Below are 21,951 nucleotides of genomic sequence, written 5' to 3' on the forward strand. Positions count from 1 at the left end.
TTCCTTCTACATTTCTTCTTGCTTCTACATTTTGTCCAATTCTTCATAGTAAACATTCAGAGTAATTATGATGCTGCTTGGTAAGAAGCTGCGATGGAATATACTGGGACTAGACTACCAATGCCTATGACTTTTTATGGGTAAGTTTTCGTTTGGGGCTTTCCCTGGGTGCTGAACTAATGTCTAACCAACATGATGACCGCTTACGACTATCAAAAAGAATGTTTTTCATCACTAATGACAATGCGGTTCAAGATCCTAAGCAACGCAAGGCATACCTTAAGAGGTTCGCGACTCTAGCGATCAATCAATTCGTGCGGCGCCCACTGGTAAAGTTTTATTTTTATTCAGTGGCTCATCATAAGAGGGTGCTATGCCTGATTCTAGGTTATCGTTATCTTCTAGAACACTTTGTATACCTATTTCTAACGCGAAGCATTAAGGCATTTTATTAATTAATGCACTTTAAATAGTAAAAAGAAACGAATTTCTGTTAACCTTATATTATATTGCCTAAAAAAATACTAAATGCCTATTCCTCTAGTTTAAACGGAAGCTACTTCGAGCGCACAAGTACATAAAATCTAGTGCATCATTCACATTGTTCTTGTAGCTTGGCCCTGTGTCGCTTGCACCCTCTATTGTTTACTTAACTCTATTGTCGTGGATGTCGACCAAAATATCTTGACACCAGACCACTTTGCTTCGCGTTTTTCGAATACCTACATTTTCCAAAAAAATACGTAGAAGAAAACTGGGGTATTTTTTTACATTTAACTAGTAATTGTATGAAATTACGTTCGTTTGTTGAAACTACATGTGCATCATATATGACAAAACGATAACAGTGCCAACCTAATTTATGTGTATTATCTATGGTGACAACAATTACTTTAAAATTCAACAATTTCAACTCGATCAGTAAAACGATCTTCATATGCATTCTGAGAGGTGTCCGAATAAATAGAAAATTGTTAATTTTCAAGTATAATTTCAATGGACTTACTTATTAATGTGGACGAATCGGCATTGAAATTAAGTTGTAACCAAAAACTCAACAACCGGTAGAATAAAAAATGACCGAATCAAAATCACAGACAGTCAACGTCGAAATGTCATCAAACAATCGCAATCGTTTCGCAATCAATAGTGCCTGGTACGCACTAGTATTAACTAGTACTAGTACAGAATACCGCGTAATAGAGTACTAGCATAGTAGTACGTAACAGTACTGCGTTAGAGTTACTTTATATAACTATAACATACTAAGTTGTATTCTAATCTTAGCTTCGAATCCTTTTTCTGCAGCTAATATGTGGTTCGCTTCGCGCACTTTCCTCTCAATTCCATGTTGCCTCGCTTGTGCCCGCTTCTATTCAGCACATCCCACACTCTGAGCCAAATAAGAATCTTCCAGAACATTCGTACGATACATTCTCTAGTCGCTAGCGTTTTGTGTCGTTTGAAAAAAGATCTGAATAATTTTTTTACAGCACTATATTATTAAACAAAGTGCCTAAAGGAATCCATAGATAACTTAACGCAAATGGCAACACCGACCATTAAATTGAAACAATAAAATAAATAAAGACTACATGAATTACTAATTTTTTTCGGTTCTATTGTTTTTTAAATTACAATTAATTGGTGTTGTGTTATTTAGCGGAGTTGTATTATGAATCAATAACCGCACGAACGCTACATCTTACGGAAAAATATTAAATTTTCTATTTTAGGCAGGCAGGATATTTTTATATTTTACTGATGATAGGACGTATTGTGGATCCGCATGGGTAAGTACCATCACCCTGCCTATTTCTGTCGTGAAGCAGTAATGCATTTCGGTTTGAAGAGCGAAGCGGCCGTTGTAATAATTATACGGAGACCTTAGCACTCACATTTCATGGTGGGTGGCTGCATTTACGTTGTAGATGTCTATGGGCTCCGGTTACCACTTAACACCAGGTGGGCTGTAAGCTCGTCTACCCACCTAAGCAATAAAAAAATAAAAAAGGCCAATTTTAAATAAGCAAGCGATCTCTGACTTTTTAAATGGAACACGTCGCAGGTCTATTTGAGCTGGCGAGCCGCGGTACAGACAGAAGAGCCCTAAAGTGGCAGTTTCGCAGCGGACCCTTCAGATAACTCATACAAAATTTCTATAAAAACGATGTATCTTACTTTTTGATAAAAATCTAAGACCGTCAATTAACTTGTTCAGCAGTTTTTCTTATAGAACATCGGCTTCCATTTCTGGGAGTGATCTCGTTTCTTCGCCTCTCCACTATTCTTAGGGACCGAGGTTTATGCATCTCGCTTTTGAAAATTCGAGACACATTGTGAATTGATTTTATGGGGCTAATTTCGTGCTTATAATTTTTTACTTTTTCTTTTGGCGGTAATTTAATATCGTCACAGATTATATTTTATGTTTGAGGGATAACTGGTGGCTCGGAGGCCTTTCCCGCTTCACAAGGACAGGTGGACGAGCAAGGGCTCAGCCAGGAGGGGCGGGAAGTGACAGGTCACAGGTTATATACGTAGCGGCAGCGTAGCTGTGTCAAACAATAATTTCTAGGTTAGGTAACTATTTACAAGACTTTTAACTAGATGGCGTTACCAATCATCTAAGAAGGTCTGTTCACGAAACAGTTTCCAAACTAAACTCATAGTCACTATTAGAATGCTCATTGTAATAAAATGCTCAAGGCACGCATCTTTGATCATAATAACCAACGCTACGTATATAGGCCTGGAATTCATAATACAGACAATAAACCGCATCTGTCGGTTCATTATTAGTTAACTTTGTATCGGGCGAGTGCTAAAGACCAACTGCGAACAAACATTGGCCTTTTTTATTATAACTTTTACTGACATCGGACTTTCGTGTACTAATATCTGACTTTTACTGACTTACTAAGTGTCAGACTAATTACTGACCATAGAACCATAGCATAAATACACTTAATATTTAATGACTAAAATATCAGAATATTTTTGGAACGAAGTTCCTTACGGCAGGCTTGGAGGAGATAGGGGTTTTGCTGCGCGACCGAACTGAAAAAAATATGATAGTAAAACCGTAAGAAAAAGTCCGTGGAATAAAACCGTTAAATGAGACGTGCGCAGGCGCGACAGTCGTATACACAAGCGAATAGTGTATAATACCTTTCTCTTTCTCCTTTTTTCTTTTCGTTCTCTCATCCCTTCTCTCTGTAGTTTGTAATTATTTCTATTTCTATATAATTTTATCTTGTCAAACAAAAATAAAGATACATATTTTGTTATTTTAATTCATAATTTGAATTACGTTTTTTTTTTTTTACGTAGTTTATTGTTTCCTAAAATACTGAATTTCCTAAATACTTTCCTGTACTTAAATAAAAACAAATCAGCAAAATTTAAGAGAAAAATCAAGAAAACCTACATAAAATTGAGCACGATTTTTTTTTGTAAATTGTGTCGATTCTACATTAGCCGAAGGAACTTCGTTCCTACCTGGTGTCCCACGACACCACATGTTTTTATTGTTATTAAAAGCTTAGGTGGAAGGACTATTAAATTAAATAAAAATCGAACAACCTCGACCGCGCTGTCAAGATTGACGTACTAAAAATATAATAGAAAATATATTTAACCGATTAAATGCGACACATTGTCGTCATGAAAAAGCAACAAACATATTCTGTGGGGCTAACACCGAATGCCTTTCTCCCGTTATGTGATTGTGAAAACTACGCCATTTAAACACATCGTACCATCGATACTTTCCTAAAGTTGATTTATTACACGATTGTCGACTTGCATGATACTGTTTTACGTTAGACGCGTGAACGAGTTCACAGTTCACCTATTGCTATGTGTCTAGCAAAGCCTGTAAATACAAAACTTACGTGAAATTTCTCAGCAAAAATAGTTTTTTTTTAAGACGGATCATTGAATCAGCACCTCATATGTTAGGATTTAAAACGAACTAACCTCACAACGGGTTTTTTTCTTTGCAATAATGTAGAAACCTGGTGTAAAGTGGATACCGAAGTTCATAAGCATTACAACATTAAGCAGTCCACTTCGGTCTCGCCGGATCTTCTCAGCGGGTCGCGATTCCGATCCGGTAGTAGATTCATTCGCGAAGCAGCTACTCTTGAGCTGTTAGGTCTTCTTCGGAGGCGCTCGGGTAGCTGTTAGCAAATCCCACCCCTCCTGGCTGAGCCTTTGCTCGCCCACCTGTCCTGGTGAAACTGGAAAGGCCTCCGGGCCACCAGTAATCCTTCAATCATAAAAAAAAAGTCCACTTCGGGTGGTATACCATTCATCTCCGGCATACCCAGCTAGGCTTCCAGACAACTAGATTAGACCAGCATGGTTCGTTCACCCAATGACTCCTATAATGTAATAGCGCACTTCAACTTTGCGGGTAGAAAAAAATACTTTTACAACTATCACTAGCGGAACGGCATCTTGTGAACCCGTTTGGGTAGGTACCACCACCCTGCCTATATCTGTCGTGAAGCAATAATTCGTTTCAGTTTGAAGGACCGGATAGGCGTTATGCTATAAAAGTAAGACTTAGAGGTGGGATGCGCCATTCACGTCACTAATGTCCATGGGCTCCAGTAGCTTAACATCAGATTGCTCATCCACCCATGTAAGGATTTTATTTTATTGCTTAGATGAGTGGACGAGCTCACAGCCCACCTGTTGTGTGAAGTGAAGTGGTTACTGGAGCCCATAGACATCTACGACGTAAAAGCGCCACCCACCTTGAGATATAAGTTCTAAGGTCTCAAGTATAGTTACAAGGGCTGTCCCACCCTTCAAACCGAAACGCATTACTGCTTCACGGCAGAAATAGGCAGGGTAGCGGTACCTACCCGCGCGGAATCACAAGAAATCCTACCAGCAGTAATTTTTTTTTTAAAAACTGTTAGTAAATTATTGTCGGTATATTATACCTTAAATATATTGCTCTAAGATAACTTTCATCCCACAATTAATTCTTGTAGGTGGTTGATCAAGTAATTTGGCCCACGTATCGCTTCGTAGACGCTACGTGACCAGCCTGAAGCCCCGATCAGGCCTAACTACTGATTCTCGATTATTTACGCCAATATCCATTATCCTAGTCCAAAAACTCATTGTTGACCAAACTAAACTGTTTGTAATCGACTTACTGATATAGTTTTGTTATTAGAAAAATAATAATTACAAAGCCATGATGAGACAGACGGTAGTGCCGTATTCAAATCTCGTCAGATAACGCTCAATGGAAACTGTAAAGTTATCGCAAAACACGTTACATTACAAACATAACACCAAAAACAAGATTAATGCGTAAGGCTTCAATTATATGTGACGAGGTTCGTTATGTAACTTTGAAAAATGTCTACGTTTTAAACATATCACTACAAATCAATAGTCTACCTTCTTTTTTTGAAAAGCTTTTTTTTTTACTAATAACAAATTATTTTCTTTAATAACTGTCGTTTATTTCGCTTTTACGATTATTAAAATAGAGCACAGGCCGTCTTGACGTATCGCCTAAGAAAGAATTTTGAGAAAGAGACCTAAATTTACAAACCATGCTAGTATGAATTGTAAAAAAAACTATTCAGAAAATAAAAAACACTGAAAGTTTTAGAGAATGAAATTCGAAACTATACTGGTGCATTATTATTAAAATAGTTATCTTATACCTTTAAACGAGCAATTCTTGTATATATATAATAATATATACATATATGTATCTATATTATGAATCTCGGAAACGGCTCCAACGGCTTTCATAAAATTTAGTACACAGGGGATTTCGGGGGCGATAAATCGATCTAGCTACGATTTATTTTCAGAAAATGTTGTTTTATTCGTGTTTTCAATAATCAACTTTATCGATAATCAACTTTATGACTCTTCCCGACATCTATTGGCGAATAATAATACTGTTTTTCTTAATTGAGGGCAACTAACCGCTTTAAAGACACAACAAGACGGCGCTATCAAAAAAAAAGAAACCTCATCATCTAGTTAAAATAGATATAGAGAATTACACGTAGTAACGCTCAACTGATAAATCACCCTATTGAGCTGAATCCACAAGTTCGTCGCTCGGATTTGTTTGTGTACGTTGTTTAATTGAATTTGCTTGTTTAATACATACAAAAGATTTATTGAGTCGATTTAGAACATAAGTAACTAAGCGATTTTACTGAATTACATAAATCGGCTTTAGGTTTTAATTGTGTTATTTATTTAAATAATAAAGTGGAAAGCATATGAAATATTTATGGACGTGCGTGTTTTTGGAACGATGTTTCTTATGGGACGATGCGGAGAGGTACCCTAACCGGGAAAAAACGTCCGCAACGTAAGATTTTTATTAGTAATGCACACAGTGTACGACTTAACTTTGTAATAACGTACAAATTTGTAATGCACATACTGTACGACTTAACTTTGTAATAACGTAAAAAAAATAACATTTTTTATCATTCATTGACCACGATCTCAGAGCGCTCGTTTGCGCAGTACAATAACTCTTATGCAAACAATCGTGAACGAAGTGTACCACAATAAGTTCGCACGTTGCTGAATGACCATGGGTTGTTGCGAAACCTCCAGTTATATATAAGTTATATTCTTTATACCTCGAATAGAACTTAAAATTAATATTTTTATAATAAGGAACTTCATTCCTATCCGGTGTCCCACGACACCACACATCTTTTTTTTCTCTTTAGTACATGTACCTCTCTCCGTCTAACATGTCTGTAGATAGGCTTCTCTTTTCCATTGCTCACTCTTGGCAAGTGCCCAGGGAAATAATCTACGAAAAAAAAGCACCCCAGTTCCTCCTCCAAGATCATAAACTAAAAATCGAATATTATTAACTGTAAAAGAGACAATAATCAAAAGAATGTGCTGTAGCGTATTCGTGACGAAGTTGATAACCTTGAAACAAAAGCCTGTATTCGTTAAGCATCATTACAGCCTTCTTCGTAGCCTGCCAGTCACTGTTAGATAGACTAGCAACATAAAAAACGTTATCAAGAAGATTATCTTAAAATAGGTCTCCGTGACAACATGCAATTTTTAAACGTGAAAGGAGAATCGTAAAATAATTCATTCAATCTCGCTGAAATCGCTACAAACGAACGCTTCGCACGAATTAATCGAAATAAACGTTAAATCGGTTTCCCGCCGGTCGGCCATTTTGATCAATCGTTGCGTTCGGGAAATGGCGCCGAATCAACACCCGCGAGATTGAAACGCGTGGTGTGAATACGCAGTTTACTTAATAAGGTTAGCTCTATACCAAATAATAAATGCTGCAATGTATTTCACCGGTAGCTTTCTTCTTCTCTTCTTTTTGAATATTTTTGAAGCGAAGCAATCCGCTTGGTACTGTAGGATCGAATTAATGTCCCAAGGGGAGGCTCGAAGAGCGCGTTTCCAGAGTTTTTGGCCACGTGCCATCCGGCTTTTGAGTGAACTCCCCTTCTCGGGCTTTCTTCAAACGAGGCTTCTGAAAAGTACTTAGCGGTAGGGAGTGACTTGACTGTGCCCCTGGCATTGCTGATATCCATCAGTGATAGTGCTTACTTATTAACCAATCTTAATAATTAATCGGGTGGGCCGTGTGGGACACTGTCTATATAGGTAATTAAAAAGGTGGCTGTTTAGGATTTCATCTGCAATCTACAACTGGAATTAACAGAATTATCATTCATGTCGTTAACAAAATCGAAATCGACTGGCTCGGTGGTGCAGTAGTCAGCAAGCCTGACGCAGTATGCGTTTTGTTTTGAAAGGTGGTGAAAAACTGATACTCAAAATTCATGTACCATGATAGGGGTAGCATGGCCGTGGTTGATGTCCACGGGCTCCAGTGATCACTGAACACCAGCTGGCCCGTACGCTAATCCATCCATGTTAGCATTTAAAAAAAAAAAGTACAGCAATTTGAGACGAGGTCAGTCACCTAGATTTTTGATTCATTTCAGTCATTTGGGAAGCTACGTCCTGACATTATTATAGCTTGTGCAGTATACAATCATCTTCCCTAACGCCTTCAGAAACCGTTTTACATAAGAATGCGAATTCACGATCCACTGATTCGGATAATAGTGAGTAGGACGGTGAACATAATTCGTGGCTTTATAGCACGGTGACTTGTGCCTCCAAATGAAACAAAATGAAAAGTTTAAAAGTACGAACGAGCAAATCTCAATAATTACTTCTATTATTTATATAATATAATCTTGATACCTACATGTGTATTTATTTAAACGCATTTAACTTAGCTATATGTGATATGCCGAAATTCCAACGCTTATCGCACTTTTACTTCTAAAATCAAAACATAACATTCTTCTTCTTTTTCTCCACCTTATCCCACTAGGTGGACTCGGTACAGCGAATTTTTCTCTTCCATTCTCTTCTATCTGCCGCCATTTCAACACTCACTCCTCTCTCTCTCATATCGTCGTTCACACACTCCATCCATGTCTTTTTCGGTCGACATCTTCCCCCCCTACTTTTAAATAACATTGATAGCTTTAATCATTGACAGCAAGCGAGAAGCGAGATGTTTCCGCGTTTAAAAAAAAAACTTGCTAATTGAGTATTGATACATCGAAATGGAAACACAAATTAATATATTTTACTACCATTACCATACCAAAATATAATTTACTCTTTCAGCCCACAGACGTCCACTGCTAGAGATGCCTCCCCAAGGCTCGCCACAACGATAGGTCCTGCGTTGCTTGCATCCAGCGGATCCCCACTAACATCCGCCCGTACATCTTGTGGGAGGCCTACCCACGCTACGTATTCCGGTACGCGGTCGTCACTCAAATACTTTCTGGCTCCAACGGCCATTCGTTCTACGAGCAATGTACCCTGCCCACTGCCACTTCAACGTCGCAATCGTTTGGGCTATGTCCGTTACTACATACCAAAATATATATATATCAGTGTCTAATTCACATAGTACAGAAAATCCTAGTTTGGAGCACGATGACCGTCTGTTGTACAGTATAATTGGGTCTTGAACCACATGATTCAAGACGAGATGTATATATAATTCAATATTACGTGAGCACCATTTACCATTTAACAGCAGGTAAATAAGTCATCAAGAGTAATCGAAGCCTTATACGAAGTGACGTTACAGAGCTTTTTTTATATTGTTACGCCGATAAGAGTAACGCAATCTATCGCCGAATAGTCTAACGAATATTGAAGGATCCAGTAGCATCTAGAACGCTCGAGAAGCACAACGCCATCTATTGTCAGATAGCGGAAACACCCAATACTCGACTTTTGGAATATTCTCGATAATTCTAGGGATGTAGGCTATAAGAGCGTTGCAGAGATGGCACGCAGTCAGTTAGTAATCGGAACCACTCGAAGCGAAACAACGAACGGATCACCTGAAGCGAAGCGGAAGAAGCGAATTGAGAATTTTAAAGTGTTTGTGAAGTGTTTTAAAGTGTTCTAAGAAAACTACAGTTTTAAGTTGTACTTTAGCGGTATATTTATTTATCCCGAACCCCAGCGCGTAGCAATATTTTCTTTTTTTGTCTAAGCTATACCGAAATATGTTTGCAATAAAATTACTTACAAACGCAAGTTTCGTTCGTGGCTAGCAAAAGAACAAAGTATCGAAAAGCTCCTTGTTCCCGTTGAAATAACGTTTCGAGCGCGCGAGTCAAAGGGTCTCATCCTTTCCGATCGCAATGAATTTCGAGATTTCCTTGTGGCCATTAAAACAGCTGTCAGATCACTCGTGATGATCCACTGAATTTCTCGCCGCCGCGTCATTCGGATCACCTGAAGCCAAACAGGTGGTACAACTGGTGGTAGGACCTCTTGTGAGTCCGCGCGGGTAGGTACCACCACCCTGCCTATTTCTACCGTGAAGCAGTAATGCGTTTCGGTTTGAAGGGTGGGGCAGCCGTTGTAACTATACTGAGATCTTAGAACTTATATCTCAAGGTGGGTGGCGCATTTACGTCGTAGATGTCCATGGGCTCCAGTAACCACTTAACATCAGGTGGGCTGTGAGCTCGTCCACACATCTAAGCAATAAAAAAAAAAAAGAAACAGTGTCCTGGTATGCCGATGTTACATGAGGCCCAGTCGCGTCACTCCCCAAAAGGTGGTCTATGGGTCGAGAGACACGGGGCCGAGTCGCACCACTTCTAGACACGTCACCACCGGTAGACAGCCGGTGAACAGGAGACTCTGTGAGGAGGATCTCAGGGCGCCACCACTTACCGCTCTAGGAGACTCACGCCAATAAATGAAGCAATTACAATATATATTACACTTGAGTTTATTCACTACACACGAATACAGATTCGATGGTTATAATTGTTCACACAGAATAAATTTAGTGGTACGGTATCGTTGTTAAATATGTGTCGGTAGGTATACCGAACACACGAGAAAGTATTCAATGAAAGTGAGATTAAATTAACAATAATAGAAACACAGACGGTATCACCAGTTTGGTTCACAAAATGACGATAAACGTTTACTTGATTGCTTCCCTGCAACTGGGGTTGCTGGATCCGAGCCAGGTTTTGTATGCAGGTGTGTTTCTTGCTTTACGGTAGTCAAGCACTTTCCTGGATCGCCTAGCCAGAGCGCCTCGCTTCCGGCAGCGTCCACTCAGAAAAGTACTGCGGGGTCTTGAAGGTGATAGTAAGGTCACGCACCGCACCCTAACATGTACATGTAATGTACCAGTTATTAGGACTTACACGACAAGACAAAGTGGTGTTAACTTCGATTTAGATAAAGGTTGTGGACACAGTGTGGAGAATAAATTATGAAACACTTACCCTGGTTGAATAAAAATACACCAAGGAACTGATACATTGACTTTGGTAAATACGTGATAAAACTTGCACTGCAGCTCGAGAGATGTTGATTGAAAAAGGCTTCGGACAAAGTGACTTGTCCTTTTATAAGAATAATCTTACGGTTCTTGAATGTTCCACCTATAGTGCTGTGACAATCTCACCCTCGAACCACAGACAAGATAGCACGGTCACGCCATGCAGTGTCCAATAAGTGCACTAAGCAGTGATTCATAATCATATTATTTCCCACACTGCGCCACGTATACGCTAGAGGGCATTCATTAAAAAAAAAAATTAATTTAAATTTTTCTAGCGTTACAATGTTAATGACAATAAAACAAAATAAGATAGAACAATTAACTCGTCACCACACCACAAGTTTCGTGGCTCCACCGAGTTTATATCCGCTTCCGTTTTCAGTCGGATATTTGTCTGTCTGCAATCCTGTCTTCGAAGTAAATCATTACTACTGGCATTCTCCGAAGTTTCGTGACATGTATTGAGCGAGCAACACTTTCGGCTTGATTCTCTTTTACTATTTTATTAAGAAAATATAAATTTACATAATTATTAAAAATATTTTACGAATAAAAGAGTGTAATCGTAATTATAATACTGTTTATGAATGCCTAATATTTCATGAAAACCGAATAAATGACTATTCATATTTATAAACGGATCCTCAGGGTGGCGGCGACAATCGAGACAATTTACATCCACACGAAATATTATATTCTCTTTAGTACACGTTACGATGGGTAGAATACGAATGCCATAGAGATATGCTAACCGCCGGTATTTATACAATCATCTTGACCTATTTAAATACAAACTTAGTATGTAATATTAAACATTGTTCATCTTAATTATTCTGCTGATTATTTAATTATGTGTAAATAATTAATTATGTGAGGCCGGAAGTGTTGGTCGATAACATATTAGAGTAAATTTTTGACGTGACAACGTCTTATAATTCGATGGAGCCGGCTGCACGCACGAAAAAACATGACTCATTGAGGCGTTCCATTTAAGGCTTGAAGTGCAAGCGAGAGCGCGCAACGAGCGACAAAGAAGCACAATCGGCCTCCGCGTTCGGCAGCGTTCGACATCTGTCTCGCTCCTACCTGAGTGAGCGATGCATCCGCGTGGACAGCTACTATACAATAATACATTTACATGTTTTCGTCAAGTATGAAGTGCAGTGAAAAGTGAATATGGTGTCAATTGTCCATACAAAAAATCTATCAAACAAATAAAATTAAAATTTTCTTTTGAAAAATGAAACCATTCCATCAGTATTTTCTTATGACGTTATCACGTTCAACTATTGTCAGTAAACCGAATTTACAGACAACCGATTTTTTGGAACGAAGTTCCTTATCGCGCGTTGTGAAAGGGGGCTAGACGGAAAAAATTCTTACGAAAAGTTGTCACGACACTTTTTTATGTATAGTCTTAGTATGATGACTATACAGTGTCTAATGTATAGTCTACGTGATGACGGTTATTATTATTATTCATATAAATAGCTGTTTCTTTGTATATTATTATTATATTTTTTTTTTATAAATAATTGCGAATGAAATAAAGTTGATAACTTTGGCAAATAGTTTTTTATTTATTTTTATCAATAAAAAAATCATAATAAAAAATGTATACCCGAATAATTATTTTCTTTATACCTCGAATAGAACTTAAAATGAATATTTTTATAATAAGGAACTTCGTTCCTATCCGGTGTCCCACGATACCACACATCTTTTTTTGTTATCATATTGAATTTTTTCGTAAAGTACTGCCATTACTAATGCTATTGAATTTATAACTTTGTATCTGAAGGTATCCTACACAGAGCAGACTATACAGGATCGTACTGTAGATGAACCAAGCATCAAATGCGCGGAGCAAGCACCCTTTATTTTCATTCATTTATTTCAGATATTGTATAGATATAAATAGATAGAATTCATTTTTTATTGCTTAGATGGGTTGACGAGCTCACAGCCTACCTGGTGTTAAGTGGTTACTGGAGCCCATAGACATCTAGAACGTAAATGCGCCGCCCATCTTGAGATATAAGTTATATGGTCTCAGTATAGTTACAACGGCTGCCTCACCCTTCAAACCGAAACGCATTACTGCTTCACTGCAGAAATAGGTGAGGTGGTGGTACCTACCCGTGCGGACTCACAAGAGGTCCTACCACCAGTAAAAGTTTTAGTAACAAATAGCTAAAGTTTTAGTAACAAATATCCGGTTTTAGTAACAAATAGCTAAAGCTAAGTTCGGCTCATACTCTCTGCCATCATATTTCCATTTTCATATCCGCAGCCAACAGACAGACTTCGCTGACTGTAAAAAATTCGAAATTAATACTTACAGGACCGCTCGATCGGAGGGGAAATTGAAACTTTTAGATTTCATATCACGTAGCGAGTCTGACTGCGAAGTCCGAGGGGAGAGACGGGTTCTTTATACACTTACTGAATCTGATGGATTTTTGATAAAAAGACGCAAAAAAGCGACCGCTCCTTTGCAGACATAAAAGCAATATTAATTTACGAAGTTCAACAGAAATTTGTGTCGTTTTAATGAGCTCGTGTTTCGTAACATGCCTACAATAAAACATGAAGGCTTCTTCTTCTTATCAGCCCACAGACGTCCCCTGCTGGACATAGGCCTTCCCCAAGCCTCGCCACAAAGACCGGTCCTGCGCTGCCTGCATCTAGCGGATCCCCGCGGACCTCGATAGATCGTCGGTCCTTCTTGTGGGAGTCCTACCCACGCTACGTCTTCCGGTACGCAGTCGCCACTCAAGAACTTTCTGGCCCCAACAACCTTCCGTTCTACGAGCAATGTGCCCTGCCCACTGCCACTTCAACGTCGCAATCCTTTGGGCTATATCGATTACCATGGTTTTCCTGCGAATCTCCTCATTTCTGATTTCATCTCGCAGGGAAACTCCGAGCATAGCCCTCTCCGTTGCTTTTTGGGTGACCTTGAGCCTTCTCATAAGGTCCATTGCGAACGACCACGTCTCATATGTCATCACTGGCAACACACACTGGTAAAGACTTTCGTCTTGAGACACTGTGGTATTTGTGATGAGAAGATTTTACGTAACTTTCCGAACGCTGCCCATCCGAGTTGGATTCGACGGTTGACCTGTTTTTCGGAGTTGGACTTACCTAGCTGGACAGTGTGTCCCAGGTAAATATACTCGTCAACAACTTCGAGCATAGAGCTTCCGATTTTTACTGGAGTGGGCGCTACATGAGCATTCAACATAATTTTTGTTTTTTCCATGTTCATATTCAGACCCACTCGGATAGAATATATTATTATGAACATATTATGAATGCTGACAAGGCATAATTGTATCTCTAAATAAATCTATAAATTGAGTTAAATGTGTAACGGATAACTGTCATAGAAAAAATAATAATTAACCGATGCTTGAATCACATTATGAAAAATTTCAAGATATATGTTGAGGCATACAAGTTCCGAACAACAAAATTCGGCCCGGCGGTCTACCGAGCAATTTCATACGCTCGGTAGAAGATCTTTGCTTTTTCGATTTCTTCGAAAATCTATAACCAGGTCACGTGAAAAACATGTGGAACCCGGTTACGCGCATTGTGAGTATTGTGCCTATCGCGAATTTAATGAAAAAAATAAAAAAAAATCTTATAACTACGTATGGCACGTTGATAGTACTGCCACGACAGAAGTGTCCCTGGAGAGCCTACAAAAACTGTACCTTGTGTTTCGTAGTCGCAAACCGACAAACTCACACAAATTCGTTTTTAATTACACGGATTATCATTTTTCGTAAGTGAAGCCGGCTGTGTCTTTCAAAGAGTGAAATAAGCGGGATCACAATGGTATTTTAACGCAGTTCATGAGGACATAATTGACAAAAAAATTATAGTAAGCAGCGGCTTGGCTCTGCACCTGGCATTGCTGAAGTCCATGGACGACGGTAACTACTCACCTTAAATGGGCCGTATGTTCGTCTATCTATAAGAGCAATAAAGAAAAGTAAATGCATTGTCGATTCTCCCATACAACTCTAACGCGCAAACTCCGTGATTAAGAGGGACAATTCATTAAATTAACTAAAACAATTTGTAAACTGCAGACAGTAACGCGGAGTCACTCCTAATCAACTAATTAAACAGAGAGGGCGTTCTGCTAACAAATTGACGAAGTCACTCTGCTAATTAAATCAGTTATTCTAAGCATTCTCTTAGTTAAATTCGTCGTGATCTTGCGTATTATTTACAATCTAATTCATTTTCTAAACACATCGTTTCTACTTTCTTTTTTTTCCTACCTAAGCTGATGGACTATATAGAGACCATTTCAGCGTGGCCGGGCTAGTAGGTGAGCTCACGGGGCTCAAACCTGACGATGTTGCTAACACGAACCCTAGCAAGAGCCGTACTTCGCAGAATCTATCACCGGATCGGAAACGCGACACACTGAGAAGATCCGGCGAGAAACTCAGTAGGCTAGGATTCTACGAGAAACGTTTGTAGCCACTGGAATGATATTGTTATGCCGAATAGTCGAACGAATATCGAAGGATTTAGTAACATCTAAGAACATATATCTAGTAACATTTAGATCTAGTAACATCTCGAGAAGTACAACACCATCTATTGTCAGATAGCGGAAACAGAATACTCTAACTGTGTGGAATTTTCTCAATAATTCTAGGGATGTGGTATCGGCTATAAAATAAAAGGGTTGCAGTATTTATGGCCAGACTAAGTATACTGCTGGCTTATATACTATATTTTTTTATTGCTTCGATTGGTGGACGAGCTCACAGCCCACCTGGTGTTAAATGGTTACTGGAGCCCATAGACATCTACAATGTAAATGCGCCACCCACCTTGAGATATAAGTTCTAAGATCTCAGTACAGTTACAACGGCTGCCCCAACCTTCAAGCCGAAACGCATTACTGCTTCACGGCAGAAATAGGCTGGGTGGTAGTACCTACTCGTGCGGACCACTCATCCAGTGATAAACCTTCCCTGTTTGTAGTACTAAGAACGTACTATGACAGACGTTTCAAGACATCAAGCTTTTCATACAATTAGTCATTAGAGCGCAGCTAGAGAGATATAAAAAAGAAACGAGAAAGAAATCGCGTTAAAGATGGAGGCGAAGTTGATTTATTCAATTCAATTGTCCTTTTTCGCATCAAACATAGAAATGGCTGGTTAAGAAATTCGTATTAATGCTGTTTCCATGTTAACGTTGTTATTGACGGTGTCCACGGACGTAACCGCGCTTGGTGGTAATTATATAGGTATATTATATATCACTCACATCACCACAAATTCGGCAGCATGTTAGCAGAAACCATTAGTTACGTTTACAAAATCACACATCAACCATTTCAGTACATTTGGAGCTCAATCGAATAGAAATGCATAGACATACATAAATATTTGCATTACTTTTCTTAGAACTGTCGTTAAATTGAAATCCCATAAAAGCTACATATGTGTACATTTAACATATCTTGATGGAACCATAATGCGTGAGTATAATTCCAAAGTATGACATACTCGTAGTTCGGTAGGTAGCGGCTTGGCTCTGCCCTTGGCATTGCTGAAGTCCAGGGGCGACGGTAACCAGTCACCATCAGGTCGGCCGTATGCTCGTCTGCCTACAAGGGCAATAAAAAAAAAATTATTAGAACAGCGCCCCTAGCGGCAAATGGTGGGAATCTACTACAACTTCATACAAATTTGAGTTAACGCGGTTTAAAAATGCTCATGCATAGAAGTGTGGAGATAGAATAGAAATACTTCATAATAGAAATTATTAAATACCTACACTATGCACCTTAAGTAAACGAGCTTACGAGATACCATGTGTTAAGTGGCTACCAGAGCCAGTGACCTTAATACCTCAGAACTTAAATACAATGAGAGCTGAATTATCTTTGTAGGTGCAGAGATTCCAAAAGATACATGGACGATGGCCCTTCTTACAACATTCGTCGAGACCAAAACGCGAGTAGAAAAACCGATAAAACACTTATTAATTACCATTGAAACTCGATCGGTTCAGTGCATCCAAAACTCGAACAAAAAACGTTTTATTTCGAAACACTCCTTTGACAGTAAAAAACACGCGCGCCATTCCCCAATCAAAGCTACGGCGAGAGAACGTCACGTGTCAAGTTGAAAATTGATTAATGTGACAGTTGGGTTTTAGCGCCAATTTATTTTGTGCGGTACTTTTTACGAATCTTTTGTTTTCGACTTTACGGAGAACAAAATTGAGTCCGAATAGATTTGTATTACAGCCCAACATGAAGCTTCGGAATTCACATTATGTTGTCTATTGAATTTCCGTAAAAGCCGTGAATTCGCACAAACAGTATAACGCGTGCCAAATCCCGATCTCAGCTCTTATTTGGAACCTCTTCGTCTACGGAGGAAATTAGTTTATCTGCGTACTTTGTAGCATATGCTTCATCCGTGAGGACTTGTGTAAGGTATTGTTAGCGTCATCTCCTTTTACCACTGTAGGAACTTCACATCCATACTGCGATCCGTTATTGTTAAGAGCTATATTTCTTATTTTGCATTTAATTTGAAAATAATCATATGGAACATAATGTAACGAATATGCTTAATTATATGGTTAATTTACTCGCCGAGCCCTTCGTCGCAAGCGAGTTCGACGAGAACGATGACCGGTGCTTGAGGTTCATAAAAGCACCGTTAGTCGATCGGGAGGATCCGAAATGACGTGTTTTGGGCGACGTCGACTATTTTCCATTCGGTCCGCAGGATCGGAAATGCACAACTGTGATGAATCTAATGATATTGTTATGTTGTTATGTTATGAATATTGTTATGTTGGAATTCGTCAAACAGAAGTGTAAAGCATGCCAAAGAACTAAATATACATGATTACATATAATAATATACTCTCTCTCAAAAAACCTTATTGATCTCCTTCGGCAGTCGGATAAAAATATATTTAAATAACAATTCCTTACATATTTTTCCCTATCAAATAATTTTTTTATGAATTAAAATCGGGTAATTAGTAGTTACACAAGCGCTAAATCTTTAAAAAAAAAAATCTACCGAATGTACAAAATGAAACACAGCTGTTTAAAAATCACGAATCGACTTTTGTTTAAAAAAAAGACTTAATGAATAATTAAACGTGAATTGCGAAAGTGATCCCGAACAAATGCCTCGACAAAGTTTTCCCATAACATGCAAATTTAGAAAGTTCGAGCTAATTGCTTGAAAGACTTCGGCCCTTCCGTGCTGTTGTGGTTAATTAAACAGGAGCTTACGTTTCAAATTTCAATTATAATTTTTTTTTAAATTGCAATTTTCATTGTACTCTTCGCCCAGCGGAATGAAATGTCTCATATATCTTTGGAACGGTAAAGTTAAAGAGACTTGGCAAACACTATAATAAAGTAAGGTAATTTTTCTATGTAACTTTATTAATAAGTTAAAATATATAATGAAATAAATATGCTAATAGAGTTTATCAAAACAAACGATGTTTAGTCCACTTTTGAATACCATCAGCGCAATCCAACCACGTCACATCGAAATGTGGCATACGGCGTAGTGATCCTTTGCCTATTTCTAATGACAGTAAAGACTTCTAAGAACCATAGTTATGACAAGAACGAATAAAAGGTAAGTTTCTCTTTACTTCATTCACAACAAAGAACTATACGATAACGTAGAAGTTTTGTAAGGGCGTAACTTCTACAATTTACTTTATTCAAGGGAAGTCACTCCTTCACGCAGGATTACGTTGAATCTGAACCAAATTGAGGATTTACCCGTCTCGATGGAGAGAGTAGGGGTGACACTGAATTTACTATACACCGTAAATCGATTCAAAGCCAGGTGATGTATCTTCTCAATCCATCTGAATATTCAGAAAGACACGTGCTGTTTTCTTTATTGCCCTTTTGGATGTTTTTTTTTGATTGAGTATTTATTTGTGGCCCGTAGGCCTTTCCAGATTCACAAGGGCAGGTGGGCGAGCAAGGGCTCAGCCAGATTCCTTTTGGATGTTAAAGACAAATTGAAGGTCTTTAGCGTGGGGGTGACATTCGCTCAGTAGACCGACAGTCCAAATGCTCTGTTCTGAACATGTTTTTTTATTCCTTATCAAGTAGGTGGACGAGCTCACGGCCCACCTGGTGTTAAGTGGATACCGGAGCCCATAGACATCTACAACGTAAATGCCACCACCAACCTTGAGATCTGATTTCTAAGGCCTCAGTTCTTACAGTACAACGGCTGCCCCACCCTTCAAACCGAAACGCATTACTGCTTCACGGCAGAAAGGTGGTGGTACCTAGCCGTGTGGACACACAAGACATCCTACCTATTCTAATAACCTCGAGGGACTATTCTAGATTCGACGAATTAGTAGGTGAGCTCACGGAGTTCAAACCTGACGACGTTGCTGACACGAACCCTACCTAGCAAGAACCGTGCTACGCAGAATCTACTACCGGATCGGAAACGGGACCCACTGAGAAGATCCGGCGAGTATCTCAGTGGGCTGATATCCTACCAGTAAAATTGTACTTATGCAAAACTTTCTTGAAAATACCGTCAGCGAGATTGAAGCATCTGTCAAATATTTTATGTTCTATTCAAATGATCATCTTCAAAAGACAAAACTTTCTATTTTCAATAAGTTTTGCCTCCCAGACTGCAATCGAAGACCCAGACTGCAGACTGATCTGTAATCGAAGCATTTATTGTTAGAAGTATTAATATGTTCAAATTACTGGTTCAAAATTCAAATATGGATCAAATGTAACCCGAAAATAACTGTCAGAATTTCGTCGAGTCGACCGCTCATTGCTGAGCCTCGTGATGCGCCCGCCTGTGACCTTATTTAAATTTGAAGCCACTTAAAGTCGGTCAGTGGCACAGTGAAGGCCGCGGCTCAGTCTCGTATCCAAACACTCGGACACTTGGTCACTCTCTTTTTTGGCTCCGACCTCTGGATCGTCTTCCGTCCACTTTACCCATCACTATGAGTCTCTCCATGTTCTCAGAGGGTTTTCTTGCTATATGACCAAAATGCTGGAGCACTCTTTATATAGGCTTTATAAGGCTCTATATAGGCATAGGTATTATTATGGTGGATAGCCTCAGGTCAACTTTTAGCTCGTTGAGGATGGAAGCGTTCGTCCGGAAAACCGTCCAAGGGATGTGCAACAAACGTCACCACCACCACATTTCAAACGCGTCTATGCGTCGCCAGTCAAACTTTTTCAAGGTCCAGGTCTCAGCCCCATACAAAAATATAAAGAAAACGACCGTCCCAACAAACTTTAGTCTTCTTGGGTGTCTTCCAATCCCTCCATATTTTGTTTACCCAGCTCATAGCGGAGTTGGCCATTCGGATGCGTCGCCTGATTTCGGCTTTCGATCCATCCCTATTCGAATTAATCGAGCCGAGGTACACGATAGTCTTGACGATGTCGTATGCCAATGGCGTAAAACACTAATCGATTAGTTTTCAAATATAACTGTTATAGTAAACTTATATACAATATACATAATAATATGTATTATGTTTAACATAAGGCTATTAAAAAGCGCCTGACTTCTAAAATAGAAATATTCTTTTCCGTTGTTCAGGCGTTTCAAATTGAACGAAGAGGAGAATTTTAGCAATCCTTTGCGCGGAGTACAAAAATGTTTGAAAAAGATCGTACATACTCGGATTTGAAAACTCGTTTTGGGAACATCGGTTGGCCTGTTTAGTCTTTATATTAACTCTAAATTAGCAGCGTTCAATAATATGCTTTTAAGATTGTACGAAAGTCATAATCCTATCAAAGAGGTGCGAGCCAGGTGGCTTACCTTTCGAAGTCGTCGTGGCCTAACGGATATGACGTCCGGCGCATTCGTGTTGAGCGATGCACCGGTGTTCGAATCTCAGGCGGGTACCAATTTTATTAATGAAATAAGTACTACACAAAGGCTCACGATTGACTTCCACGGTGAAGAAATAACATCGTGTAATAAAAATCAAACCCGCAAAATTATAATTTGCGTAATTACTGGTAGTAGGACCTCTTGCGAGTCCGCGCGGATAGAATACCACCACCCTGCCTATTTCTACCGTGAAGCAGTGGTGCGTTTCGGTTTGAAGGGTGGAGTAGCAGTTGTAACTATGCTTGAGACCTTAGAACTTATATCTCAAGGTGGGTGGCGCGTTTACGTTGTGGATGTCTATGGCCTCCAGTAACCACTTAACACCAGGTGGGCTGTGAGCTCGTCCACCAATATAGGCAATAAAAAAAATATATATATATATATATTACCAATGAGATAGAGATACTTATGCGAAAGCATATAAAAGCAAAAATAGTGCGCAAATAAGGGTAGTTTTCCAATTACAGCACAAGAGCGCATTATGCGGCATAATGCTCAACGTTGAATGTTCCAACTACAGCAACGCTTCGCACAATTGAGCACTCTCAAAAGTACTGCTCTCGCGTGATACTCGCAATCGATACCGACTCAGTGACAGAAAATTGACAAGTGTTTTTTCTTTAAGTTGGCATTGATCGAAATTTTGTTTATATTATCGTTAGTAATATTATTTAATGTTGAAAAAAATTGTAAGGCTTTCGTTTCGTCGTAGTTTCTTAGAAATAATCAATGTTAATTAAAACTGTGCTAACTTAGCGCACTCTGCTGATGCATTTGAAAACTAATTCACATTCCAATTAAGCTTCAGCATAATTCGGCATTGTGCGTCACTGAGTCGCATTATGCTCTGTAATTGGAAAACTACCTTAATATCCTATAAAGTCTCCGCTGCCGCTGCAATTTTGTGGGTAAAGATGTAACCAAAAATCACATACACATTATATAAAAAATACTTAAAATCAGTCAAAGTTAAATGTAGTAAAGATCATATACGTATATAATTTTAGTATTAACATGTTAATAACTATAATACCTGTGATTTTAATAATTAAATTTGATATAAATTTCACTAAAGTACATACAATAATATTAATACCG

General features: G+C 38.8%; 1 long non-coding RNA gene across 1 annotated transcript in view; it reads right to left on the reverse strand.

Annotated features, from left to right (window-relative positions):
• Positions 1–21,460, reverse strand: part of LOC149501960 (uncharacterized) — a 396,223-nt gene extending 374,763 nt beyond the window's left edge. The window contains exon 1 of the long non-coding RNA XR_016323750.1: positions 21,322–21,460. This is a non-coding gene — a long non-coding RNA (uncharacterized LOC149501960). The remainder of the gene's footprint in view (positions 1–21,321) is intronic.
• Between the last annotated feature and the right edge of the window lie 491 nt (positions 21,461–21,951).

Source organism: Bombyx mandarina, chromosome 11, assembly GCF_030267445.1.
Source record: "Bombyx mandarina strain Sakado chromosome 11, ASM3026744v2".
Classification (NCBI taxonomy): domain Eukaryota; kingdom Metazoa; phylum Arthropoda; class Insecta; order Lepidoptera; family Bombycidae; genus Bombyx; species Bombyx mandarina.